The 27,824-nt window shown below is 44.3% G+C and overlaps 1 protein-coding gene across 4 annotated transcripts in view; it reads right to left on the bottom strand.

Moving 5' to 3' along the window:
* The window catches only part of SNRK (SNF related kinase), a 1,018,029-nt gene that overhangs the window by 666,865 nt on the left and 323,340 nt on the right, over positions 1-27,824 (bottom strand). The window lies entirely within an intron of this gene.

Here is a 27,824-nt window from a genome sequence, read left to right as displayed (position 1 = left end):
GAGCCCCCGCAGCTGATGGATCCTGAAGGATATCACCCAGTTCCTTGAGAAGATCCCTTTGAAGCCTGGTGAAGTGGCACAGATAATTCAGCGACCGCATGGAAAAAGTCGCTTAGGAAAACATCCGCTTCCCGTACCTGTCCATTGTCCTAGACTCTATTAGGTGGATGGACAGGCACCGAAGGGTCAGCCAACTCCTTCTTCGTGGCTGCTGCCACCACCGTGGCATCAACGGGGACACCTTTTGTCAAAAATTGTTTGTTGGGTGGGGCTGTAATGAACTTAGTGGGCCTACGGGGAGTTGGTTCCACTGTGTCCGGGGCTGACCACGCCCTTCGAGCCACTACTTCCATGAGCGGGTCGAAGGGTGGAGACACCCAGGAGGTGGAAGGGCGAGAACCAAACGCGTCCAGGTATAACGACTCGTCCTCGGAAGGGTTAAGGGCAGTCCAGTTCCCCCTCTGCTTAAGGATCTCTAGGATGTCTGAAAAAGAGACATCCTCACAGAGGGGATCTTGGGGACCCTTCCAAATCCTCCAAGTCGGTATCAGACGTGACGGAGTAGACATGTTTCCTCTTACATTTTCTCTTCCGAGGAGACTCCTCTGAAAGATCAGGGGAGGCCTCGGAAGAGGAAGATACGCCCAATGGGGCGACCTGGAGCGTCTGTTCTCCATGCTTGGGGTCAGGAGGGTGGGCAGAGACCGATGCAGGCACCATGGGGGGAGGAGCCGAAGGTGCCGATCGAGGAGCCGACTCAGGAGTCAGCACGCTCCTCATGACCTCGAAGGCACCCCTATCAGGCAGAGCAGAAGGTCCCTGCTCCGAGGAGACGTGATCCCCTCCCGGCACCGAGAGGGATGGCTCCGAGGCCGATGTCGGGGCCGAGCTCACCTGCGCCGAAGCCCCGAGAGAGAGAATGGGGTCGGACAAGGGTCCGATGCCACTCGCCCCCTCTGAGCCGACGAGGGAGTCCCGGCACCCAGATCCCTCCAAGGAAGGAACCAATGAAGAGATCGGAGCCAACGAAGGAGCCGAAAGGTGTAGTATCGGCTCCGACGTTTCCAAGATTCGAACCACAACCAGCTCCGGCTCCGAACGCAAAGGGGGAGTCGGAGGAGGAATTGCTGAAGACATTGGGACAGCCACAGTCTGTTGAGAAGGGCTGGTTAACATTTGGGCCAGGGCCTGCGATTTAAGGAGTCTACTGACCACCCTCTCCAAGTCATGATCAGATAAGCCTGGAGGACCGAAATGAGTGAGACCTACGGCTTCGTTCAGACTGAAGCAATGGTGACCTCGGAGCCGAACAAACCGATTCTAGGGAAGGGGACCTAGAACGTTTTCGGCCCAAAGATGGTTCCAACACTAAATTCGGAGCCGATTGAGGTCTAGAGATGTCAGCTCCAGCCGGAACCGAAGAGGAGGAAGATGCTCCGCCCAGTGACGGCTCCGAACTGGGAGCCGACGGTTTGGCGGGCTTTGAGGATTTCCCCGACTGAGGCTTCGCCGGGGATCCCTCTGGCTTAAGTAAGCCTCTCAAAAAAATCTTGTTCCTATGCTCCTGCAGGACCCTCGGGCTGAAGACGTGACAGACCGAGCAGGAGTCCTGCAGGTGTAGGGAACCTAAGCAATACACACAAGAAGTGTAACCATCTGTCAGAGACATCTTCTGACAGCACGAGTCACACTTCTTGAAGCCTGAAACTTTAGTATCCTTGGACATACTGGCAAGGGGATACTAAAGAGAGAAAAATTAAACTAGTGCTTAAACAAGGCACACAGAAACACTCACACACCCGCACTAGTTAAGCTAACAATAATAACTACAAAAAACTATCACCACACTTAACAACAACTATCCTTAATAAAAATATACAAATACTATAAGGCTAAACACTACTCCTATTAAGTACCAAAGGGGTGGGGTTAGCCATTAAAGAGAAGAAACAAGGGGGGGAGAGGAGAAACTCTCTAACAAAAAACGAGTTTCCTAGGTGGGATAAACTAAGGGATACACAGTCTAACTACACTAAAAGGGAAGACTATCTAAATATACTAAAAATACAAGGTAAATTTTTAGCTAATAATACAAAAAAGGAATAATACGACCTGAGCCAGTAAACTCGCAACCTCATAGCTGAAGCGGCAAACGAGATCTGGATATCTAGCGCCAAGCATTGTGGGATATGGGGAGGCCTCGAGCCAGTAAATAGCTCTCGAGCTTTAGTAGATGGCAGAGTCAGAGCCGAGGATCGGCTCCGAACCAACCAGCAAGAATGAAGGCGAGATAGACAACTTAACATTGAAGGGTTCCACAGCTATAAGGGCCTGTAATTCAGACACTCTCCTTGCTGAAGTGATGGCTAGCAGTAAGGTTGTTTTCCAAGAGAGGAATTTTAACTCTGCTGTAGCAGCAGGCTCAAGGGAGAAAGTGTGAGCTTCTCTAGTACAAAGTTAAGGTTCCAGGCAGGACTGGGAGCTCTCCTTAGGGGTCTGAAATTGTTAGCTCCTCTCAGGAACTGTTTGACTAGAGGGTGAGAGAAGAGGGGTAGGCTCAGTATTGTAATGAGCTGAGATGGTAGAGGCATGAATCTTAATTAATGAGAAGGATAGGCCTTTGTGGAGCAGCTCTGCTAGGTAATCTAGGATTTGAGGCAAGGAGGGCACAGCTGTGTCCTTCCCTTGAGACTGGCTCCAAGAACAGTATCTATTCCACTTTTCTGAATATGATTTCCTAGTACTGGGCCTCCTAGCCTCAAGGATAACATCCAGCACTTGTTTGCTGAGGGTTGCTGGTGATGTATTCAGGAAATACGCCAGGCTGCCAGGTTCAGGGTTTGCAGATGAGGATGCAAAATCTGTCCCTCCTGCTGGGACAGCAGAGAGGGGGGTCTGTTGTAGGTGCCAGGGTGGCACTGCTGTCAGACTGCGTAGGAGTGGGTACCAGTGCTGGCGTGGCCAGTCTGGTGCAATAAGGATTGTCCTTGGCCTGCCCTGTTTGATCTTGAGGAGTACTTTTGGAAGGAGGGGCAAAGGGGGAAAAGCATAGATTGAGAGGTTTTCCCATGTGAAGGATAGGGCATCCACTTTCCAAGCTTGGCTGTGGGAAATTCCGGTGCAAAATTTGTTTAGGTGATGGTTTTGTGGGGACGCAAAGAGGTCCACCTCTGGTGTCCCCCACCTGTGTATTAGAAGTTTGAATGAGTTTGGTTCCAGTTTCCACTCGTGTGGTTCCATTAGATTTCTGCTTAAGTCGTGTGACAGTGAATTTTGTTTGCCTGGCAGGAATTGAGCTTGCAGGTGCACTTGGTTGCTTAAGGCTGTGTTCCACAGAGCCATGGCTAACCTGCAGAGTGGGTAGGAGTGAGTTCCCCCCTGCTTATGTACCACATAACTGTGGTGTTGTCTGTCTATCAGGAGTTGTCCTGGCAGGATAAGGTATTTGAAGGCTGTCAGTGCACTCTGTACAGCTAACATTTCTTTTTGATTGATATGCAGGTGAATTTGTCCTGGGCTCCATTTGCCTTGAATGCATTTGCCTGTCATGTGAGCCTCCATGCATAGTCTGATGCATCTGTTGTCAGAGTTTGGACAGTGGGGGATTGTGAGAAAGGGAGTCTCTTGTTGTGGTTGCAAGCCTCTGCCCACCAAAGGAACTCTGTCCTTAGGCAAGGAATGATAGGAATCACTGCTTCCAGGTCCTGGGAATGTTGACACCAGAGACTTAAGTACCACTGAAGTTTCCTCATATGCAGTCTTGCATATGGAATCAGTAGAATACATGAGGCCATGAACCCTAGGGCTTGCAGTTTTTTTTTCTTGCAGATAGCTGGGTTTGGGTGGCCAGTAGTTTGAAATAAGTTGTCAAATAAACCTGCTTTTCTGGAGTGAGGAATGCCATCTGGGAAATTGTGTTCAAACTTGCTCCCAGGAATATAATCTTCTGCCTGGGTACCAGATGTGATTTCTTTTCACTGATGGTATACTCCAGAGAAGTTAGGAGTCTCTTTACAAACATCGGGTGCTGAAGTAGCAATTCCTGACTGTCCGCCTGAATCAGGCAATCATCCAAGTATGGGTAAATTTGAATATGTCTCTGCCTGCAATAAGCAATGGCTGGAGCCAGGCACTTTGTGAATACCCTGGGCGCATTAGATAAGCCAAAGGGAAGTGTAGAGAACTGACAGTGCATACAGCCTGCCCTGAAACGTAGATATTCCCTGCAAGATTCCCTTACAGGGATGTGCAGATGAGCTTCTTTTAAGTCTCGTGTGACTAGCCAGGATTCCTTGGCTAGCATAGGAAGGAGCTGCTAGAGTGTAAGCATTCTGAATGTTGGTACCACCAGGAAGGTGTTTAGGGTTGACAGATTCAGAATAGGGTGGCAAGAGTTCTCTTTCCTGGGCACCAAGAACAGCCTGGAGTAGAAATCCCGTCCCCTTTGCTCTGTTGGCACAGGTTGAATAGCCCTGATACTGAGATGAGAAAGTACTTGCTTTTGTGCCTCTGTCCACTGGTTTGAAGGAAGGTCTGGCAATCCACTTGGGGTTGGCAGAGAGTGGAAATAGAATCTGTATCTCCTGGGATACAATGTTTAAGACCCATTGGTCCTGGGTAATATACTCCCAGTTTTTTGCATGCGGGGAGGGTTTTCCCTCCTAGGGATGAAAGTACTTGGGGATGGCTAGGAAGGATTAAGGACAAGTCATTGTGAACTTTTTTCATAGGGGGGTGGCTTACCACTCCCAGTTTTTGAGGAGGGAGCACTCCATTGTTTAGATCTGTGCATACCCAGAGACTGTAGTCTTTGTGGTCTGTTGCCCCTTGGTTTGGGCTGAGAAGGTCTGGAAGGGACCAGTTTTTTGAAGGCCAATGCCTACTGAATCTAGGTGGCTGTACCTGTAAGAAATCGTTAATAGTTTGCATGGATTTTGCTTTTTGCTCTATCTTTTTAAGAACTTCTTCTGCTTTAGAGCTAAACAAACATTCTTGGTTTAATGGAGCATTAAGTAATTTTGCCTTGACATGGTCTGGCAAGATTTGTTCCTTCAGCCAAGCATGCCTTCTCAGAATAGACCCAGTGACAGCAGCCCTGCAAGATGCTTCTAAGCCATCAAAACAACACTGCAAAGTATGTTTACCAACTTGGTTTGCAGAATGCATTAAGTCTTGTAAGTCCTTATTTTCTGCACAATCAGGAATCAACAACATTTTTTGTTTAATTAGATCAATAATATGCTGCTGGTACTTCAACATGTGAAACTGGCAATTTAAAGCCCTGATGGCAAGAGTTGCAGAGGTATATACCTTCTTACCCCATCTGTCTACAGCCCTAGAATCCCTGTCCAAAGGGGTAGGGTTTTTGGCTATAGAAGCCTTAATACCTTTAGGTCCCTGGGAAATGGTCTCTGGATCCGCAGTGGTATTTTTAAAGAGAAATTTGTGAGAGTCAGGTACTCTGTAGTATCTGTCAGGCTTTCTAGGGGCAGTAGGTAAAGTATCACGGGTAAGGCTGGACTCCATGAAGACATCATCTACAATATCCAGGACTGGGGGGGAATAGCTAGAGGCCTATGCTGAGGCAAGTCTAAAAATTCCCTGAGTCTCTTTTTGGACTGTGGATAGCCCTGGCATTCTCAGCAGAAATGCTCTCTTAGGGTATGCAAGGTTTTACCGAAAGAAAGTTCCTCTGGGGGGGCTGAAGGAATTTAATCCTCTGCATCGGAGTCCTCATTGGTAGATAAGGGTATGTCCTGGTAATCACAGGGGTCAGAGTCATCAGACTCATGGTCTGAAGAATCAGAAGGAAAATCAATTTTTTGTCTTTTAGAGTGGGAAGGCTGGCTTCCCCTAATTAATGTAATAAGGTCTTCAGCCATTCTAAGCATTTGTTTTTGTGGCATGGGAGCTTGAGAATGTGCTTTGGTCATCGTGGCGTAGTGCGAACACTGGGCCTGAGAAATTCAGTAGATTTAGCCATTAACAAAGTAGTCTGTTTAATATGAACATCGGAAGGTCTGAATACACCCTTAGAAGCCAATGCCTGCACAGCGGCTCCGGACCCATCCAAGGTGGAGACATCTGCAGGTTCTATAGTCGAAGCATCTTGCGGCATACCGGACTCCGATTGGGTCTCAGTAGAGGCCTGTGAATCTGTAGAAGCGGGTAAAAGGGGCTGCGAAAGCATCTCACTGAGTACCGGCCGACTGGAGACTAGCTTAACGGAAGTGTCATTGGCAGTTCTGGACCAATGCGGTCTGTCTCTAGTCTTTATCTTTGCGTTTTTTCAGAAGATTGGTAGTCTGATGGCTTACCGAAGCAATTTCAAATATGGAGAATGACAGCGAAAGAATTTAGAGACAAAAATAGCCCGACGACGAATAGTTCGGGCGTTGAACAAGGCACAAAACCGATAGTGAGGGACGTTGTGGCCTGGGCCTAAACAGGTGACGCAATAAGAATGAAAAATCTCTTTGAGGTATTTGCTTTCCACAGGCAACGCAATTGTTAACTTTTTCTGACATCAGTTAGAGCAAGAAAAAAGAATCCCCAATGGGGTACTTAGCTTTAGAAGACTTCAGGTTTGAAACTCGAAAAATGAAAATTTCAGGTAGCTGCCGACTGGCACTTGAGAACTACTTCTGTTTCGGGCTCCCGCATGGCAAGAAAAGCTGATGTAATGGCATCGGCTGCATGTTTTATACCCCTGACATCATGGATGAGGCGACAGCATCCAATGCAGAAATCCCAAGACTCTGGTATTCGGGCCGACTGAGGGCAACCTGCAGGCAGATAACCCAAGTGTGATGACTGCAACAGTGAAATACGAAGAACATCTACCAACCACTTCAGCCATCTCTCACGAAATAATCTTTGTATCATGCCTGACACATGACCAAGACTGCCCATGCTGAAAATGCGAGGAATTATTAATGTAACATACTCTGTACTTATTGTGTTTTCTACGGTTATCCATTTTACTTAGTTAAATGTTTGAGGTTGACTACTTTATAACTGTATTTTAAGCCTGCCTTTGGCCTGGGTTATTGCTGATAAAAAGGTTCAGCTGATCAACCTATCCTCCTGGTTAGCCAATAAAACTCTAGTGGCTGCCTTAAACAGAAATGTTCTAACAGGATTACTTACTTTTTTTATTGATTTTAGCATTAACCTCCTCTTCACTGATGAGATGACAACTTCACTGAGCTCCTTGTTAAAGCTTCATTTGAGCTTGCAAAACCTGGTCCTGTAAGTTTCAGTTATGTGCAGATACATATTTCATTCACATGCCTCTTCTGCATTCAAAACATGCTGAATATCAAGCACTTGTCATGGGTGCCATTCATTTTCCGCTAGGTTTGACTGTTCTCCTCTTGGGTGAGAGCCACAGTGCCCATTCGTTCCCTGATCAGGCAAGTGCAAGTCCACAGCAATGCAGGCAATGAGGCAACCATGACAGGTCCTTAATCCTGCCCTCTTTACAGTTATGTAGACAGCTGTATCACACTGGGAGCTACCAGTGCTCCTCAGGTAGAACAAGTATGCTCTAGAATGTGCCTTGTGAGACCTACCAGGATTCCCAGCTATTGCTAGCCACTCCTACACTCCTCCCACCACAGCAGTCTTGCTGTCAGGACCAGCCTCTCTATCCCAAGTGCAACACAGCCAACAGCTGAGGAGTCACTAGCAAAACAGTTGTTTCCCCCTCCACCTGGCTCTTCCACCACTGGAGCTGCTCATAGGTTCAGAGGTGTTTACTAGGCTAATGACCACAAGGGCCTTTTAAGCTTAGCTATGCATCCCAAAACTCTAGTCTCCTGGGCCAAAGTCAAGGCTTCTACCCCTCTGTGCCAAAGTCAGAATGTGTGTGATGTATGAAATACATTTTAAGCACATAAGATTCACAATGGATGGCAAAACAATGAGTCATGAAAAGAGTACCATAATCTTATAGTTTATCAACTTTTATTGGTATTTCTATCTTAAAACCATTTCCCATTGACATCTACTCACTGTATTAAACAGAGAAGTTTGTAATGGTCACTGCTGCAGTTAGTTTGTGCAAGTTTCTATGAAACTTCAGCTATATATAGCTACAGATGTGTAGCACTTAGTGGACAATGCATTTAACATGCACATTCAAGAGTAAAGGTTAAATCTGAGGTAAGGAAAAGTGAGGTGATGGAGGGAAACCATGAGTTAATTTTTTCACTTTACTGGTACCACTGAGTATCTACAAAAAAAACTTAATGGAAAACAAATGGCAAGAGGTGTACAAGCAAGAAAAATATCTCACCAACAAAATCAATGTGACACGCCTAGAGACATTTGCTTAAGCACAGCAGGGGATGGTAATCCATGATGACAAAAATATATTTCTAACAGGTTTAAGAGTCTCAGAACTGTAGCAGTCATTTTCTGTTGATGTTCTGAAAGAATTCTGCTATCCTGCTCATTAACATGTACTTCTGTGGAGTGAAGAGATGTGCCATGTAGCTAACAGCATGCTGGATGTCTCTCTTCTCTGTTGGGGGGGGGGGGGGGGCAGAGTCTAATGAAATATTAAGCCAGTTGTTTCTGAACTGCAATGTTAAATTATGTTAGACTCTCCAGATTTCAGCCTCTTACAAGGAAGACAAAGCTAGCAATAAATCAAGGGCCAAGGTCTTAAATCAGCAATACATTTTTAAATACTGCCCACTCAGAAACTTGTTTAAAAGGTATTAGGTTTATCCTTACTGTTAAGATTACAACAGAAACAAATATTTAAGGGGAGTAAAATTCTAAGGAAAATCTGAAAAGACGAGTGCCTGTGTGGTACCTGTTCAAAATAACATACTTCCAAAGGTATGAACAGACAAGTGCAGAAATCATTCAAATGCTGGCAGCCCTCTCCTCTATCAGTTAACAAAGCTAAACCCCAGACTATGACATTGAGACAGCGTATACTGTCATAAAATAAGAATGATTCAAAATGGTCACAAAAATAGAAAACTAAGGGGAATAAAATAATATGAGCATCTTAAAGTATCCTTCCATATGAGTAAGGGAAGTTTTTACTTAAAAATAAAGCTAAAGACTACACAAGCTAGTTGTATGTTCATATATAGGAATGCTGGCTCAAGAAAAAATAATATGCCAGTTTTACACAGGGAAGGCTTCAGCATGAATGGCTTAAACCAACACCAGCCTAACGAGGACAAACACAAATGGAAGTTTGAAACACCCCGGTAAGTAAACTTCATTGTTAAAAGCAACACAGCATCTTGATAACTTAGCAGGGGGCATCTACCTACCGCCTACTAAAATAGATTACAGAGACTGCAAAATTTCTACACAGCTCTCCTGTTTTGATAAATAAACAATGTCAGCATGTGTGGGAACTAAAAAGAAACTGACAAGACTTTCAGCAACCATGACGGCATAAACACATACAATGAAGGGAACAAACATGCTTTCCATTTATTAGAAGGATAAGAAAAAAAACATACTTGATGCAGATTAAGGCGAAGAGGACTTAACACAGTAAGTAAAGCATGGCAGAGGAAAGAAAATTTCTGGCAGACAGACAAGGAAAGTCTGATGCATGAGACAAACATATTCAGTACCAAACATGGTAGGCACGGATGGGACAAAAATATGTGCAAACAGAAATCAATTTATCAGCCTTTATGACGTTTTTTTCTTGGAGGGGATCTATGACTATTTTAAAAATCATTCCCTATACGTCTCTACAATTGCCACGTTTGATAAAAAAAAAAGGAAAATATGCATTCATAAAAGGAGCTTCAGAAAGCACAGCTGTCACGACTCATTGTTTAGATTCCATAAGCCTCATCCAAGTCTCACTGGGCTATTGCACTTAAAGAAGTTAACGTTATATGCACAGCAAGAGGGGGAGACTAAGAGCAAATGAAAGCAACCAAAAAAACTTTCCCCCATTACAGTATCATGGAAAGGACAAAAAAAAAAAAAAAACACAGCTTAATCAAAGAAGCAGCTAAGTCAATTTTTTTACCTTAACTTTTTCAAGAAACTTCTGGAATGGGTCTAAACGAATGTGGGATTTTACTCGCTCCCTGAAGTCCCATTCCATTGTTGACTAAAATCTTAGTTTCAGCAAATAGAAGTACTTGTAAAACACTACTACTTAGACAACTGGATGGGAGAAATGAAACTTCCATAGTTTGGAGACTTAGTACATTCAGATATGAGGTTAAAGAACATTAGGTACTTTTCGTTAAACCCCTACCATGCGTTTTCGGTCCCACATTGGCATGTCTGCAGTGTACTTTGAAATAATGTTGTTTTCTGCAGTGTTTGTATCTATCTGGCTAGTCATCTTATTTGTATTTATTTATCTGTTTCATGTATTCATTTATTTGTTTATTTATGCATTTTACTCAACACTTGATTCGCATCAAGTCGTTTAAGTGCGGCTCTGGTCTCATTCACGTCCTCCACGAGGTACTGGTGCCCGAAATCAAATTCACTCTTAAAAATTAGATTTATGTCATTGAAGTACAACCACAGACGTCTACTACACTGAACAGTGTATTTTAACATTCCAATAACAAATACATGTAGTAGTCGTTAATTGGTAGTCACAGCAGTGCTCTCAAGAAATTAGTGATAAAATTGTGTTACACAGGAAGCAGAAACCTGTAAATATCATAGGTACAAGGTAAGCGAGCTACACTCCACACTTTGTAGATCTTGACCTGGTTGATCAACATGAAGGATGTAGGAGGTGCTATCATACTTCTCAACCTACTAGCCTTGCTTCTATCCGCATTTTGTTGGGATCGGTGCAACGTGGTTTTGCCTGTCTTCCAACGTCCTCATCTTCCCACTACGTGTGTATGGGGGTGATTTCTTTCTCTATATTTATGAGCGCGGCTTTCTGTTTGCACGGACCTTGCAGTCTGACCCTACCTTCTCATGCAGTGTTCTTGGGATTGCTGTTTTCGGAAGGGGTTAGGGTCAGGGATGACACTGATACCTACATGGAGAAGAAGGAATCACCCGCACGAAGCCCTGGGGAAAGGAAAGTACAGTTTTGTACCTACCATAAATGTAGATGTCCGATAGGAATGCATCTGCAGTCCTTACAAATGGGTTGTCCTGTCGTCAGGCAGCCCTTCGGTCGGCCGGATTCCAAAGTCTGGGTCCGGCTTCGGCTGGTGTCGCACTTCACCCGATGTCATCGCTGCAGTTTGTCGGGTATAAAGGCATCAGCCAACGCCATTTTCCTCAGTGTTTCTTGCCCCAGATGCCAGGTGCCCTCTTGGATGGCTAAATTTGGATAAATGCCAATGTTTCCAAATAGTAGAGAGCAAACACATAAAATAAGCATGTATGTACATATATACAAACAAATACACCATAATAGATCCCCCCCAAGCTAGCTGAAGGATGGCAAATACCCTAGGAGTACCTCAGAGGGGAAGGTGGGTGGGTAATCCTGACTGCAGATGCACTCCTATCGGACATCTACATTTATGGTAGGTACAAAACTGTACTATGTCCTTCAAGGATGCATCTGCAGTCCTTACAAATGGGTAGAATACCATAGCTAAACAAGGGGAGGAGGAAAAGAGTAGAGATTATGGTGTAGCTAGGATCCCTTGCAAAACAGCAGTGGCAAAACCTGCTCGGGATCTAGAGTATAAAGGTAAATTGTAATGCTTGGCAAATGTATGCACGGAGGTCCAAGTAGCAGCCTCTATAATGTGCTTGGTAGCCACTCCTCGTAGGAAAGCTGTGGTAGTGGCTGTAGCCCTTGTGGAGTGAGGCCTGATGTTCTCTGGAGTTTTCTTTCCATGGTAGGAGTAACAAAATCTAATGCAATTTCCTATCCATTTGGAGATTGTCTGTTTTGAAATTGGCTTTCCTTCCTTTCCTGTGGCATATGCTACCAGAAGCTGGTCAGTTTTTCTATTGGACTTGGTCCTGTCCAGGTAGTAGCGTAATTGTCTATGTACATCCAAGGTATGCAAGAGTCTTTCTCCCCTGTTCTGTGGGTTTGGGAAGAATGTAGGTAGGTGGATAGCCTGATTTAATGACACTCTGGATACCACCTTAGGCATAAATGTAGGATTTGTTCTCATGGACACTCTACCTTGATGGAAGATCAGGAAGGGTTGCACTGCCATTAATGCCTGTAGTTCAGAGACCCTTCTTGCTGAAGTTATTGCCAGCAGGAAAGCAGTCTTCCAGGATAAGTATTGTAATTCTGCTGTTGCTGCTGGTTCGAAAGGGGGAAGTGTCAATTTTTCTAGCACAAAGTTCAAGTCCTATGCTGGCAATGGTGGTTTCCTGGGAGGTTTTACATTTTTAATTCCTCTCAGAAACTGTCTGAGCAGAGGATGAGAGAAGACAGGAGGATCCAAGCTGTATTCTGCTGAAATAGCTGATGCATGTATCTTGATGGAAGAATAGGACAGGCCTGTATGGAAGAGCTCTGCCAAATACTCCAGGATGTTGGCTATGTTTACCAGTGTCACATCTTCTCCCTTTGCAGTACTCCAAATGAGATATCTTTTCCATTTTGCTGCATAATTCTTTCTTGTTGAAGGTCTACGAGCCTCCAGGATTATGTCTTTAACCCTTTGGGATAAATTTGGGTTAATTGCTGTTATGTAATGTTCCAGGCAGTTAGCTGCAGAGTTTTCAGGTTTGGATGCAGGATGTCGTAGTTGTTCTGTGTTAACAGTAATGGGATCAGGGGCAGTGTCCATATTTGTTCCCGAGACATGCTCCTCAGCAATGGGTACCAATGTTGTCTTGGCCGGTCTGGAGCTATCAGAATGATCCTTGGACGGTCCTCTTTGATCTTCAGAAGCACCTTGTGCATCAAAGGAAGTGGTGGGAATGCATATGCTGTCAGGTTTTTCCAACTGAAAGATAGGGAGTCCACCTTCCAAGCAAGTGGGTGGTACGTCCTTGTGCAGAATTTCTTTAGCTGGTGATTGAGTGGGGATGCAAACAAGTCTATTTGTGGTAATCCCCATTCTCTTGTGATGGCTTTGAAGATGTCCGGATGCAGCATCCATTCGTGGGCATCTGTGGTAGTTCTGCTTAATATGTCTGCTAGAATGTTTTCTTTTCCCGGTACAAAAATTGCTTGTAACTGAATGTTGTAGCTCAGAGCCACATCCCATAGGTCCAGTGCCAGCCGGCATAGAGGATATGAATGTGTGCCTCCCTGTTTGTTGATGTACCACATAACTGTGGTGTTGTCTGTCCTTATCAACTGACCTTCTTGGAGAAATGGTCTGAATGACTGGATTGCCAATTTTACTGCCAGCATTTCCTTTAGATTTATGTGTAGGCGTAGCTGGTCTTGAGTCCATAAGCCTTGTATGCACTTGCCCAGCATGTGTGCCCCCCAACCGAGGTCTGAGGCATCTGTCGTGATGGTTTGGCTTGGTTGACTGTTGCAGAAGGGCAATCCTGTGTTTGATTGACAGGCTTGAGCCCACCATAGGAACTCTTGCTTCAGGCATGGGATTATTGGAATTTTGGTTTCTAGGCTGTGCTTGTGTTGGGACCACAAATTCTTTAGGTACCACTGTAGCTTTCTCATATGTAGTCTGGCATGAGGGACCAGAATTATGCAGGATGCCATGAAGCCTAGGGCTTGCAGTACTTTTCTTGCAGTTAGATGGTTCTGCTTTGTTAATGCCAAGAAGTAGAAAGGTAGTTGCTCTTTCTTTTCTGCAGTTAGGAATGCCATTTGTTTTGATGTGTCCAGCTCTGCACCCAGAAAGGTTATTCTTTGGGATGGAATCAGCCTTGACTTTTTTATATTGACTGTATATCCCAGGGCTTGCAGCAGGTAAATGACTCTTTGTAAGTCTTCTGTTAGCTTGCTTTTGTTGTCCGCTTGTATCAGGCAGTCATCCAGGTAGGGATAAATTTGGATCCCCTGAAGTCTGCAATGAGCAATTACTGATGCCAGGCATTTCGTGAACACTCTGGGCAGTAGATAAGCCAAAGGGCAATGCTGAAAATTGATAATGCTCTGATCCTGCAAGAAATCTGAGGTATCTTCTGCAAATTGGTCGTATGGGGACGTGCAGGTATGCCTCCTTGAGATCTAGAGTTACCAGCCAAGACTCCTTGCCCAGCATGGGAAGAAGCTGCTGTAGGGTCAGCATTTTGAATTTTGGAACAATGAGGAATGTGTTTAAAGCGGATAGGTCTAGAATGGGTCTCCATTTGTTTTCTTTTCTTGGTACCAGGAAGAGTCTGAAGTAAAATCCCTTTCCTTGCTCCATAGATGGTACCTTTTCCACAGCTCTCATTCTTAATAGCTGAGATATTTGCTTTAGAGCTTCTGCCTTTTGAGTAGGAGGTAGGTTTGGCATTCCTCTCTTTCCTGGTAGAGTATGGAAATGGAACCTGTAACCTTGGTCTATAGTTTGCAAAATCCATTTTTCCCTTGTGATGCAATGCCAGTTCTTTGAAAATAAGGTCAGCTTTCCGCCTAAGGGTGCTTCTAGTTGTTCCCTGGTAGGCGGTGTTACTGCCAAGTCACTGTGATTGAGTTGTTGTGGTGGTGGTGGCTGCGTCCGTGCCTCGCTGGTTGTTGCCTTGCCACTGGCGTCCCCTGTAGGCACCCCCTGGATTGGTTTCTGCCTCTAGAACGCCTATTCCTGCCTCTCTTGTGTCTTAGAGGAGTCCGGAAAGGACCAATTCTTGGAGGGCCAGTTCCTGCTAAACCTTGGAGGTTGAACCTGTAAGAAATCTTTCACTGTTTGTATAGATTTCGCCTTCTCTTCCATCTTTTTTAGTACCTGCTGTGCAGGGGAACCAAATAAATTGACCTTGTCCATGGGTGCATCCAAAAGCTTTGATTTGACATGGTCTGGTAATGCCTGTTCTTTCAACCATGCATGTCTCCTGATAACTGTGCCAGTCATGGCTGATCTAAAGGAAGCCTCCAGTGCATCATAGCCACATTTTAAAGAATGGTTACTAACCTGCTGTATGTTATGTACCATTTCCTGAACATATTTTTTATCTAAAGATTCTTCAGAGGACAGCTTTTTAGTTAACTGGTCAAGCATAAACTCTTGATATTGAATCATGTGAAATTGGCAGTTCAAAGCCCTAGCTGACAAAGTAGCAGAAGTGTAAACTTTTTTACCCCATCTCTAAGGACCTGGATTCCCTTTCAGAGGGGAGGGGGTTTTAGTAGAAGTAGCTGCTACAGCTTTAGGGCCCTGGGAGATAGTCTCTGGATCTGCAAAGGGAGCCTTGTATAAATGGTGATGAGTGTCCGGGACCCTGTAGAACCTATCGGGCTTAGCAGGAGCCAGAGGTAATGAATCAGGAGCAGTGCAAGCATCATTAAATGCATCATCTACAACTGAAAGAACTGGAGGTATAGCTAAAGGCCTATGTTGTGGCAAATGTAGAAAGGTTCTAAGCCTTTTTCTGGAGTCTGAGAAATCTTGGCCCTGCCACTGAATTGTTCCCTCATAGCATGCAAGGTTTCCCCAAAGGAAAATTCCTCAGGTGGAGAGGCTGAAGGAATGGACTCTTCAGCATCAGAGTCCTCGTAAGGGGAATAAGGAGCCTCAGGAGGGTCTGTATGTTCTGAGTCATCAGAGGAATCATCTGCGGATACTGGCTCAGGGGGCTCTGCTCTAGGCCTCTTTTCTGGAGGTGGGAGAGGTCCTGTCTGGATGAGGCCGGATCCACAATTAAAGAAATTAGATCCTCAGCCAAAGAAAGCATATGGGAGCTGGTGCTGGGCCTGTGTGAGGGGGTTTGGCAGGCACCGTTTTGAAGCTGTGGCTGCTTTAGCCCTGGCAAAGGCCTTAATAGACATGGCTGCAGGAGGCCTAGCAGCTCCACGTTGCAGGGGTTGAAATATCCAGGGAATAGTGTCTGATAATTCCTGAGAAACCGCAACAGAAGGTTGGATTTCAGAAGCCGATTCTACCAGGTTAGAGGAGGCCTCGGTAGAAGGCATGGTTTCGGCTGAAGAAAGAACCGCTTGCTGGGTTTCGGCGAAACCGAGACACTCGGTTTGCTTAATCGGTTTCGGCTGAAACCGTGGACCGCGAGTGTCGGTCTTTTTTCTTTGCGTTTTGGTAATTTGCGTTGCGGAGGATCCGACGGCATAATATAGGCAAAATCAGAGCCGAAAATCTGTTCAGCGAACTCCGACCCGGCGTCTAAGCGTCCGTCGGTTAAAGAGGCACAGGCTAGACAAGCTGGTACGTCGTGGTCTGGGCCTAAACAGTGTATACAGTAGGAGTGGAAATCTTTATGAGGTATTTGTTTCCCACAAGATAAACAGTTATTCACTTTCTCTGACATCGGCTGAGGCAAGAAAGAGTCCCCAACGGGGTACTTAGCTTTTTAGAAGTCTTCGAAGTAGTATTCGGTAGTAGTAATCTCTGGATCTGACCGACCGGCACTTGCGAACAGCTTCTGCTTCGGGCGCCACGCGGCAAGAAAGACTGAGGAAAATGGTTTATACCCGAAAAACTGCAGCGATGACGTCGGGTGAAGTGCGACACCAGCCGAAGCTGGACCCAGACTTTGGAATCCGGCCGACCGAAGGGCTGCCTGACGACAGGACAACCCATTTGTAAGGACTGCAGATGCATCCTTGAAGGACATCAGGGTGAGACACCTGTTTTACTTCAGAAAAAAAATTGCTTACCTCGTACCTGTATGTAATATTTACATATTACTTTGCAACTTCTGTTTCTATTAAATGTGTAAGCTAAAAATGTGTCCCTGATCTGGAGGCCTTATTATTTTGCATTTGTCCTTACTTCTGGACATATGTAAACAGACACACCTATGTGGGACTGAAAACGCATGGTAGGGGTTTAATGGAAAAGTACCGAACATTATTAGCTGGTGAAATGTAATAAAAGTCCAGAAAACTTTCCAGCAACACAACATTCTGTAAAATCCACGACACGAGTTACCTTTAGTCATTCATCCAGCTGCAAGGAAAGTGAACTGATATTTTCAAACCACTTTCAGACACTCTCCAGCGAAAAAAATGTAAAAAAATAAATAAGTAAATAAAAAAGCATTACACGTGGGTTAAAAGTGTAGGCATTAACTTTAAGTGGTTAAGACACTCTACTCTAATAATATCATAGTTGAGTGAATAACTATGAATCTTTTGGGTAGAGGACACTACACCAGTAAATCATAACTGTATTTATTTCATGAGTAATGCTGGGGACAAATAGTGGAGTTTTTCCACAGCTGTTTCCCACTGCTGACTTAAGACATTTTATTAGTTACAACAGGCAGCATGAAACTGCATGGTCATGCAGTCAAAAGGGCTATGAGTAAAAAACACTGGGTGTGGGCAGTTCCCACATGGTATACAGATTTTTTTTTTCTTTCTGCTGCTCCTGTTAGGGGTCGCCATAGCGGATCACCTGCTTCCATTTTTTCCTGTCCTCTGCATCTTGCTCTGTCACACCAGCATGTCCTCTCTGGGTCTATATTAAAACATTGAAAGTTTATAGGTTAGAATCACTAAAGGTCGACCTTCAATGATCGAACCATTAAAATTTCGAATGCTCAGAAAAAATAAATAAATAAATAAAAGGAAAATCTAAAGGGTGTAGGCAGGGGGGCACCCCCACATGGGGGGCTGTGCCCCCAATACCCCCAGCTACTTAAATATACCAACTCAGAGACCGCATTACATTGAAGTAAATGGAAATCTCCCCTTATGGAGATTTCCGTTTACCCGTTCGATGTTCTGTACTTTCGCTATTCTCATGTCGACAATGTCGGATTCAACATTGTCAGCTTTCGAGAATACAATAGTTAACCGCCCTCTCTCACGACATCCATAAACCTTATTTTGGGCCTTCCTCTTTTCTTCTTACCTTGCAGCTCCATCCTTAGTATCCTTCTACCAATATACCTAGTATCCCTCCTCAGCACACGGTCAAACCAATACAATCTTGCCTCTCTGGCTTTATCTCCAAACTGTCCACCTAAGCTGACCCTCTAATATACTAATTTCTAATCATGGCCATCCTCATCACACCTAATGCAAATCTTAACATCTTTAACTCTGCTACCTCCAGCTCCGACTCCTGTCTTTTCATCACTCTCCCCTAACCCATATAACATAGCTGGTCTCATTACCATTTTGTAGACCTTCCTTTTCACTCTTACTGGTAACCTGTCTGTCACAAATCGCTCCTGATACTCTTCTCCAACCACTCCACCCTGCCTGCACTTTCTCCTTCACCTCTCTTCCACATTCACTATTACTCTGAACTGATGATCCCAAGTATTTAAACTCATCCACCTTCGCCAACTCTACTCCCTCCATCCTCACCATTCTTCTGTCCTCCTCCTCCTCATTCACACACATATATTCTCTATTAGTCCTGCTGACCTTCATTCTTCTCCTCTCTAGCGCATATCTCCACCTCTCCAGGGTATTCCTCAACCTGTTCCCTGCTCTCACTACAGATCCCAATGTCAACCGCAAACATCATAGTCCACGGGGACTCCTGTCTGATCTAATCTGTAAACCAGTCTTATCACCACTGCAAATTAGAAGAGAGCTCAGAGCTGTTCCTTGATGTAATCCCACCTCCACCTTGAACGCATCTGTCACTCCTACTGCTGATGCAAGGCAGCTTAAAAACCTTTGTATGAAAAAGTAAATTATCTACATGTATTTCCGCAAAGCAGTAACAAAATATTCTTATTAACTAATAATAAAAGGTGAATGGTGAAGCCAGCTCTGTAGTACAGAAGGATACAAACAGCTAAAGATAACTTTGAACCTAACACCACTCTTAAGTATTCAACTGCGGTACCATCTTTATCATTCTTGTAAGAAAAGCGCAGTCCGGGTCTGAACTGTCTGCAAACAGCTAAAGTAAACTTTGAGTATGTGTCTACCTGTTTGAGCCAATATTCATTTTCCCCTGGAGAGCACTCTGCTTTGGCTTGTAAGCAGCCCCCCCCCCCCACACACACACACACACACACACACGCACACATCTTCCACTTTCTCTCTTATTCCCTTCTGTTAGCAAATAGTATCCATAACTGATCAATACTGTGTGTTTGTTAATTTAAACTAAGACCACAGTAGCCTACTGATACAAGGTTATCCTGTTTTTCCACCTGAGAAATGGTTAAGAAATGACTTAGTTTCAGAGCAGTCCTTGGTCAACTGTGATTGTTTCTTAAACACAAACTTGTCTTTGCTTTGGCTCATTAGCAGCAGTACAAAGAACTGCCTGCTCACACCCTTGTTCTCCCCTCCCCCTTCCCTGTTTACTACCTTAAGACAATCCCAAAGTTAATAAATATTACCTGTGGCAGGCACCATTTTTAAAACTACAACCACCCTTGTCACTATCATATGTTCATTTATCAGTTAACTCTGTTAACTAATTGTTTCCAGCCCCCTCATAAGAGCAACTAACAAGGTCTCTACCCGCTTCGCTCCCCACCTGCCCCCCATTCCATCCTGCCCCCAGTGGTCCCACCTTTATTACATTCACAAACCCCTCCCATCTTTCCAATAGCCAACCACAGCGCTAACGCAACCCTACCTCCTCCATCTTCCCACTACTATCACACCTCCTCAACTAACATGTACAAGCATACCTTACCTATGCTCACTGCATGCACTCTCCTTGCATATCTTACATTCTACCAAAGCTCCATCATTCCCCCTCTCAACCACTACCACTGTATTACTACTCACACCACCACTCATGTCTCACCCTCACTCAGCTTCCCTCCCCACCAGCTCAAAAACCATCCCTATGCACTCCCCACATATTCTACCAACTATATTACTCAAACATAAAGCATCCCTACAACTTAACATAGTAACCCTCCCACCATACCTATTACCCACAGAGCACAGTCATAAGGTTTCCCTTATAAACAAACACATTCAAAAACTGAGAAAACCAATAACCTCATGCATATCAAAACTAGCCCTAAGTGGAGACATCCACCCCAACCCTGGCCCTACCATCTCCAACCCCAATCCTCATAATCAGACTAGAAACCACAACTTCTCCCATATTACAGCCAATAGAAAGCCAAGTGACTTCCTTCTACTAAGCCTAAATATTAGAAGTATATCCAACAAAGTCCATGAACTTCATGCCATCATAGACTTGTACTCCCCAGATATAGTCATCCTGACAGAAACCTGGCTAAAACCTCACATTACCAGTGAGCAAATACTCCCTACAGGTTACGGCATACTAAGAGTAGACCGGCTAAACAAGAAAGGAGGCGGTGTAGCTATAATATGTAAACAGCATCTAAAGATCCAGACCTTAAAATCATCAGTTCCACAAATAGGCAATGAAGAAATAATATATACCAACCTCAAAATAAACCAAAACAAAACCATCAGCATAATTGGATGCTACTTCCCACCTGGCCAAAACATCCCTCCACTAGAAAACCTCCTCAGCTGGTCTACCAACCATCTCCCCCAAGAAACTATCATTTTAGGTGATTTCAATATTGACTGGCAATCCTGTTCTGGCAACCATCCAACCCATCATGTAAACCTTAATGGCTTCACCCAACTAGTCCAGTCGCCAACCAGGATAAATAAAAACTCCAGCAAGCACACTACCCTGGACTGGATACTAGTCAGTAAGAGCCCCCAGTCATATATAACAGGCTGCTTATCAGATAGCCTCAGTGATCACTCCCCAACATTCCTACTCAGAAAATACATATACCAAGCTAAACCTGTCATCTACCGTCAAATACGTAAAAAAACAAACTTTAACCCACTCACATTCATCTCATCCCTCAAAGAATGTAACTGGCATCCTCTAAAGTACCTCAGTCTAGATGACTCAGCTGAAATTTTTAATACTACCTTCCTCAGCGTCCTTAAATACCATGCCTCCATAAGATTTTCCAGAACCAAAGCACAACCCTCCCCATGGCTACAGAAAACCACTAAGTCAGAAATGAAAAACAAGGATAAAGCTGGGAGCACTGGCGCAAAACCAAAACCCCTCAACTAGACAGAAATTCCTAGAGCTATGCAATAGAGTCAAAAAGCTAATAAAATAGGACAAATTCCAATACTACCAGTCTGCCCTAGTCTCCTCACAACACAGCCCCAAACTATTCTGGTCCTCCATAAACTCCATCTTCCACCCAGGTAAAGTCAGTACCCCTCCTCCTAACATCCCTCACTCCTCCGAAAATATTGCTACCTCATTCAACACACACTTCACCCAAACCATACTGTCACTAGCTAAAGAACACAACCCCCCCTCCCCTCCAACCCACACCTTCAACTAGTAATCTCCCCACTGCCTTCTCTTTTTCTCCTGAACCTACCTCAACATAAAAAAAACTCTTAACTAAACTTAAACCCACCAAATTAGCAGCAAACAACCTCCCAAGTGAATACCTACAAATCGCAGCTGATGCTCTGGCCTACCCAGTATCCATCTTGATTAACCGATCTCTGTCAGAAAGTTACGTTCCCACACTGTGGAAAGTTTCACATATAATTCCCCTCCACAAAGGCAGACCCTCCATAGAGCTAACCAGTTACCGCCCTATAGCTATTCTCTCTCCACTCTCCAAAATACTAGAGAGATGCATACACTCTCAGGTCTCAGACTTCCTCCTTACTAACAACCTCCTTTCCAGTACTCAGCATGGTTTCTGACCAAACCATAGCACCACCACTGCCTTACTCTCCTTTACTAACACTATCCTTCAGCATAAAAACAATGGCTATCTCTCCGCTGCTACTTTCCTTGACCTATCTAAAGCATTTGACATGGTCCCACACAAACAACATATCTCTGTCCTCAATAACCTATCCTTCTCTCAATCAGTCGCCAACTGGTTTCAGAGTTACCTGTCTGACCGCCAACAATCTGTTGTATGGCAGAATGATATATCTCCCCAACTACCTGTTTCCATAGGGGTTCCCCAAGGATCCATCCTTGGACCCCTACTCTTCTCTGTTTAAACCAATAATCTAGCCTCTGCCACCAAACATGGCACACACATACAATACGCAGATGACTCAACCATCATCTGCTCAGCCCAGTCCCTACCCAAACTGCAAAAAGTCACACAGGAAGCCTTTTCCTCTGTTGAAACTTGGTTATCCGATGCACAATTAATACTCAACCCAAACAAAACTAAACTACTCATCTTCCAACCCACCAAACATACTCAAAACAACTCCCACTTTAACATCACAGCAAAAGACAACACCACTATATATCCAACTGAACACACCAAATTGCTAGGAGTGGAAATAGACAATAAACTAAAATTTGACATTCACATATCCATGACCATAAAAAAAGTCCACAAAAAACTAGGAGCGTTATACAGAGATAAGCAATTTCTCACCAAAGCCATTTTGTGGTTAAACTGGTCAAAGGGAAGGGTATAACCCCCAAGAGACCCAAAACAGATCAGTAATGAGTGAGAGAAAAGGATCAGGGGGGTTAGGTGGGTGGGAAAGAATAGTGCAACATGGAAGAGAATGGGCATCTATGGTTATGGTAAGATTTTACACAACTATTCTATGTCCTTCTATTCCTATGTTGCAGTATTCTTGGTGTGGGACAGTACCACAGCTTAGTTGGGAGAAGGAAGGAGGTAGAAGAAGCTGATTCCACAAAGCCCTGCAGAATTGCTCTGGCAAATCCTGCACGTCCTCTGGAGACAGTGTTTAGCTTGTAGTGTTTGGTGAAAGTGTGAATGGTGGACCTTGTGGCTGCTTCTAGTATGGATGCAGTGTCCAGGCCTTTTAAGAAGGCTTTGGAGGCTGCCACTGCCCTGGTAGAGTGAGCTTTAATTCCCTGTGGGAGTTTTTTTGCCATGGTATGAATAACACAGGCAAATAGTTTTTCTAATCCAACATTAATAGTGCGTTGGTTAAATCCAGCACAAAACCGACAACCAGCAATGTTGTGATCAGGGCCTAGGCAAGGAATACAGTAAGAATGAAAGTCCTTATGAGGTATTTGCTTTCCACAAGAAATACAATTATTAACTTTTAATGACATCGGTCTGGAGCAAGAAAAAAGTTTCCCCAACGGGGTAGTTAGCTTTATTGAAGACTTCAGATCTGAAACTCGGACATGAAAATCTCAGGAGTTGGCCGACCGGCACTTGCGAACTGCTTCTGCTTCGGGCACCGCGCGGCAAGAAAGACTAAAGAAAATGGCGTTGGCCGCATCTTTTATACCCCTGATGACCTGACGTCAGGGAAGGGGCGACAGCAGCCAACACAGGACCCAGGACTTTGGAATTCAGGCCAACTGAGGGCAACCTGCCAGCAGGATTACCCAAATGTAATGACTGCAACAGTGAAACATGAACATCAGAAGGATCAGCAGAAGGGCATGTACAAAGAAACTTACACTCCTCAGGCACTCTGTAAAGTCTATCAGGTTTCTTCGGTGCAGGGGGATGAGAATCAGAGCTGCTGAAAAGGCATCCAGAATGATAGCAAGAACAGGAGGAACAGCAGATGGCTTAGAAGACTCCATTTGGAGGAACTCATAATACCTTTTGTTAATGTCAAAGACTTCTTAACAATCCCAATTAAACTCCATTATACAGGCAACAGTATCCCCAAAGGAGAGTTCTTCTAAAGGAGAATCTGGACTAATAGAGTCCTCTTCCTCTGAACGATAGTCCAAAGTGAATGAAATATGAGAAAACTAAGTCAGGGACTTCAGAGATGCACTCAGAAAAGCTGTTATCTTTACCCACTTTAGTGGAGCTGAAAGGCTATGCATCAACCTGGAGGACCTGACAGACAGGACTGAGAGTTGGCTGACTATGCAAAAAATCAAGATGACTGAGAACCTGCTAAATCTTCTCCTCGATGCTAAAACTGAATAGCCTGAATGATTAGGCCTGGCAAAACCTACAGGAGGAGTATTTGCAAACACTAAAGTGGCTTGAGAAGACCAAGCTTCCAAATACCTAAAGGAGGAGTATTTGGAAGCACTGAACTTGCTTGTTTGAACTAAGATGAACTGATGTGGACTACCAGCCACAACTGTAATGAGCTGTGATACCAGATGACTAGAGGCTTCTGAGCTTCCCTAAAAACATAGTTTTTTTTTTTTTTTTGCTTGATTATACTATTTACTGCACTTGTTTTAACTGTGTTCTGCTTATTTAATACTACATTTTAATACTGTAAACTAAACTGCACTGTTTTGTACTGCTTACTTGCCTGTTGAATTGTAGTGTGTTGCTGTTTTCACTACTTGCAAAGCTTTTTTGCTATTTTCACTGACTGCATAGTAACTGTTACTACTTTTCACTGTTTGCAAAGCATCTACTGTGTTTGTTCTGTTGTCCAGCCAAACAGTACTTTAAATAATTGATTTGTTTGCTATTTGAAAAATTCTTTAGTGTCTCTGCTGTTTTTCTGCTGTTTAAAACATTTTTTAGTGCTTCCCACCTAAATTAGTATAGCTAGTAGTTGTAGCATACTCCAGATGCAGGTTTGCTGCATCTGGTTCTGTTTGTAGTGGCTGTCGTATTCTGAGCACATTTTCCAAGCCATCTTTGATTGGAAGGGGCCCTTCTGCACCCTTGTGAGAGACGTGTGCTGACTGGAACCTACCTGGTGAAGGGTGATTAGTCTAGGGTCTGCAGTAAGCACCCTCATTGGTTATTTTGACTTTTTTTTTTTTTATGTTTTTAGCTTCTGGTATTTCAGAAGGTTTCTGCTTGTTTGCGCATTGAGCAGCACCGCACACCGCTGCACAATTGTACACTACAGCATGACAGATAATTTCGACAATTATTCTCTTAGATAGACCTCTAGTACATTAGTGTAGTCCTCATCCTTAGTACATTCCTGGTCTAATAAGCATTGCTACTGAGCTGTAACCTATTAAACCACCAGCCAAAAACCCCATCAGAAATACGCATCTACAGAACATCTCCTAGATCAGTCCTGAAAGCACCCCCTTTGTGATAACAGTTCTTTAAACCTAGCATTATGGACAGTTGGACTATCCCCATTTCTCCTGACAGCTATATTGAGTTGGGTCTCCTGAAGCTGTGTACAAATGCCTCATGTACAGACAACCTTCTACTAATAACTCACTCTAGTACAGAGTGAAACAGCTCTATCTACACCAAGAATTTTGAATCCCTGCTCTCTGGCACTCAAAAGATTAACACTGAAGAGGTTGTCAACTCACCCACCACTACTCATGCACATAGTACCGCTACTCATACACACAGTAAGCATCTAACACATAAATCAACATGCATGGATGTTCTCTCAAAAAATAATGAAACACTAGAGACCTCCAGAACACAAGACTGCTACAACACAGTTCTATAGCACCCAAGTTGCACAGCAACACCAGTGTTTCACCAAGCAAGCCCGCAAGGTGCAACACTCAAACCAAATTTTCTTATCATTAGACACTCCACAGTGAGACACACAGATGTTCCACTCACCAGGTTAGATAAGGATAAAGTCATGGTAAACTGCCTGTCCGGTGCCAGGATTCATCAGATCATGCATGCACTCAGGTGCCTCAGCAATAATAAGAAGTTATGTACCTACCATAACGTTCCATGTTAGTTGTCTTCTCTCGCCTTCTTTCTTGCTTGATGGGTTCGGAGCCGATCCCTCGGCTCCGACTCGGCACTTGCTAAGCTCGAGAGTCACTTTTACCAGCTCGAGGCAGCCCCATATCCCATGATGCAAGGCGGTAAGTACCCAGATCTCGTTTGATGACAAAGGGCAATAGCACCAAGCATAAAATACTTCCCAAAGGAAGAAAGAAAAAACTAACAGATGGAAGAAGGACCAGGTCTGAATGGTCTTCAGCATAACAGTTTCTTATAACAAGGTCTGTCCAGGCCAGGGGGAAGGAGGGAGGGTCGAAGAAAGGAGAGAGAAGACAACTAACATGGAACGTTATGGTAGGTACATAACTTCTTAATGTTAAGTTGTCAATCTCGCCTTCATTCTTGCTTGATGGGACCGCGTCCCTAGCACCTCTATCCTGGGTGGCTCAATGGAACAAACTCTTGAGGACTGTAGAGCCAAAACTGGCTCTGTCCCTGGAGGCCAAGTCCAATTTGTAATGGGAAACAAAAGTGTGAGGAGTGGCCCAAGTGGCAGCTGCACAAATAGTGTCTAAAGGAAGTCTAGCTTGAAAAGCTGTAGAAGTAGCTAAGCTCCTAGTTGAATGTGCTTTAGGTTTTGAGCACAGCTGTTTTCCCTGAGCAGATAAATTTCAGAGATGACCAAGAAAGCCATCTAGACAAAGTCACTTTAGAAACAGGAAGGCCTTTTTATTATCCATAGGAAACAAAAAGTTGATCAGATTTTCTAAATTTTTTGTTCTGTCCAAATAATATCTAAGTTGACGGTGGACATCAAGATAATGTAGCTTTTGTTCAGCTCTATCTGAATAGTTAGGAAAAATACAGGAGATCAATGGATTGATTCAAATTGTTCTTTGAAGCGACCTTAGGCAAAAAGGTTGGGTTAGTTCTCAAAGATACTCTGTCTTTGTGAAAAACCAAATAGGGTCGAACCGAAGAGCATGAAGTTCAGACACCCTCCTGGCGATGTAATAGCCACTAGGAATAAAGTTTTCCAAGAAAGATATTTCAGGGAACAAGAAGCAGCTGGCTCGAAGGGGAAGAATCAAGGATGTCAGCATTAAATTTAGATCCCACTGAGGAGGAGGATTCCTGATTGGAGGTTTTAGTAGGAAAATTCCTTTCAAGAAGGCCCTGCAGAGCCTATGGGACATAATATTATGATCTGCTATCGACATGAAAATTGGAAATAGCAGCCAATTGAACTCTGACTGTGGAAGAAGAGGAGCCTGCATGAAAAATCTCTGCTAAGAAGTCCAGGACTGCCTGAACAGGGGCAGTAAAAGGATCGATATTCTTGGCCTTAGCCCAATAAGAGAAACGTTTCCATTTGCTTGTATAAATCCTCCTGGTAGAGGATTTTAGCGGCTACTATGATGTCTCTAACTGGGTTAGAGATCAAAGGAAGCCTGGCTAAGGAAGGAAGTGGAGCAACCATGCTGTGAGGTTGAGAGAAGGGATTGACCGGTGCAGCTGACCCGATTGGTGTATCAGAAGATCTGGCACTGGGTCCAGATGCCACGGCTGCACCAAAAGGTGATGATGGAGGAACGGAACCAAACTTGTCGAGGCCAGTAAGGGGCAATGAGAATCAATTTGGCTCTCAAAACGGTAGCTTTCTGGATAACTTGAGGGATCAGAGGAAATGGAGGGAAGGCATAAAGAAGTCCCTGGGGCCAATCCTGGGTCAGAGCGTCTCTGGGGGGATGGCCTGGTAGAGGGAAGAGACAGAAGAAGTCTGGACATTTGCTGTTTTGGGGAGTAGCAAAAAGATCGCAACATGGACGACCCCATTCCAGAAATATCTCTTCCGCTATAGATTGCTCGAGAGGCCACTCGTGAGGCATGAGAATAGCTCTGCTCAATCTGTCCGCTACAATGTTGGTTTTCCCAGGGATATGCGTTGCTACCAGAAACCGATGAGAGGAGATCGCCCATTACCATAGTCTGAGCGCTTCTCGACACAAGGGGTAGGACTTGGTTCCGCCCTGTTTGTTGATATACCAAACTACAGACATGTTGTCTGTGTGGACTGCAATTGTCCCTACGGGAAGAAAGTCGTTGAGGGCTTGCAACGTTAAAAGCACTGCTCTCATCTCCAGGACATTTATGTGCAGATGGTACTCGAACGGCTGCCACGTCCCATGAACCATCCTGCCCTGATAATGACC

Source organism: Protopterus annectens, chromosome 3.part0 (assembly GCF_019279795.1).
Source record: "Protopterus annectens isolate FY-2018-M chromosome 3.part0, PAN1.0, whole genome shotgun sequence".
In the NCBI taxonomy this organism is placed as follows: Eukaryota; Metazoa; Chordata; order Ceratodontiformes; family Protopteridae; genus Protopterus; species Protopterus annectens.
The sequence above is the reverse complement of the archived record's forward strand: the minus strand, read 5'-3'. Positions and strand labels throughout refer to the sequence as shown.